Below are 2,045 nucleotides of genomic sequence, written 5' to 3'. Positions count from 1 at the left end.
TACTATTTAAAACACAAGCCTGAGTGGCTGGAGGAATCTGGGATGCTGGCATTAAAGGTATCACAAAATGAATGCGTAAAATGCAAAGAACGAAAAGTGCGGTCTCTAGAGCCTGAGGAGGACGTAACTTTGCTGATATCCCCAAGCCTCACTCCTACTGCGCCGCCGATGCGTCCAAACACCCCACCCCCACCCCCTGTGCTTGCAACTTCTCCCGTACCCCCGATGCGCGCAATCCCTCCACCCATACCCTCGATGCGTGCAGCCTCACTACCCGTACCCCCGACACGCGCAGTTTCCCCACCCATGCCTCCACTAGAGTCATCCACGGACGATGAAGAAAAAGAGCGCCTTGATAGAACACCGTTAGCGAGAAGAACTCGGAGGGGGGGAAGGGAGCAAGGGAAACGCCGGGAACAAAGGAGGGCTGTGTCACCCTCCCCTCCGAGGTTAATGGCCCCATTACGCGAAGCGGTTGGGGCGGGGGGAGCACGGGTAATGGTCAAGGTTCCTTTTTCACCTAATGATTTGTTAATTTGGAAGCAGTCAGCGGGAGCATACAGGGAAAACCCTGAACGCGTGGCACGGGTTGTTAAAATGGTTATAAAAACTCAGAATCCGGATTGGAATGATTTACAGGTTTTATTGGATACAATTCTAGATTCTACCGAAAAAGAGATGGTATTACGAGTAATGGTTGAAAAAGCCAGGGAACGGATACGGGCCCAGCCAGGACAGGGGACAGTGAATGATTGGGTGCCGCGGGAGGACCCGGAGTGGAATCCGAACTCGGCAGACGACTATCATAGGTTGAGATCTTATCAGGAGTTGTTAGTAGAAGGAATACGGAGTGGCATTCCGAGAACTTTGAATTGGTCAAAGTTATATTCAGTGCGACAAGAGAAGGGAGAATCCCCATCTGCATTTTTGGAAAGGTTAAAGGAAACAGCTCGACAATTCACGGACTTAGATGTAGAAGCAGAGTCAGGAAGGTTACAGTTGGCTCTGATTTTCATGGGGCAGTCGCAAGAAGATATTAGGAAAAAGCTGCAGAAGCTGGAAGGTGAAGAAACGAGGAACTTAGAAAAGTTGTTAGAGGTGGCTTGGAAGGTGTACAATAACAGGGAACAAGAAACTGCAAAGAGACAGCAAGCGAGCATGTTGGCAATTTTACAAGCTGCAGGAGGCGGAGCACATAGGGGGAGGGGACGGGGAATTAGGGGAAGAGGGGTTGGTCGAGGTTTTGGTAACCAAACAAGTTTTGGATTTCAAGGGGGACGTGGTAAATTAGGGTTGAACCAGTGTGCGCTGTGCAAAGGACAGGGGCATTGGAAAAACGAATGTCCTATGGGCGTGGGAATTGGGGTGAACTCATTTATTGGAAACATGCAGGGTGCAAATACTGGGACACCACAAGATGTCGCCCAAGCTTTTATGTTGCAGGGTTACCAGAACCTAAGCTGACTAGATAGGGATCTTAAAGTTATCCTGGAAGTAGAAGGGGAACCTATGGAATTCCGCGTGGATACCGGAGCTACTTTTTCCGCAATGAATACATTAATGGGTCCCTTGAGTAATTCTACTGTCCGCGTCGTGGGTGTCTCCGGTCAAACGGAGGAAAGGGCATTCTTGCGTCCACTGGATATTAAATTTCGAGGAAAACAATTAGATCATCAATTTCTCTATATGCCCAATAGTCCAGAATGTTTATTAGGAAGAGATTTGTTGTCTTCCCTACAAGCCACAATTGTGTTTGAAAAGGGTAGAGTCAAATTAGAGATTCCAGAAGAGAATGTGGCACAGATATTTACTGTAAATGAAATAGAAACAGAAGCAATTCCTCATGAAATAGAACAAGCAGTGGTCCCTTGGGTATGGGAGGCTGGGGCCCCAGGATTGTCCAAAGCAGCAGCCCCAGTAGTAATAGAGCTCAAACAAGGAGCACAGCCAGTACAGGTAAAACAGTACCCAATCAGTTTAGAAGCAAGAAGAGGGGTAGCACCTTTAATCAAACAGTTTCTAGTTCTTGGAATATTACAAGAATG

Source organism: Empidonax traillii, unplaced genomic scaffold (assembly GCF_003031625.1).
Source record: "Empidonax traillii isolate 1590-97213 ecotype Southwest subspecies unplaced genomic scaffold, ASM303162v1 scaffold870:size258474, whole genome shotgun sequence".
Lineage (NCBI taxonomy): Eukaryota > Metazoa > Chordata > Aves > Passeriformes > Tyrannidae > Empidonax > Empidonax traillii.
This window is presented reverse-complemented; position numbering follows the sequence as displayed.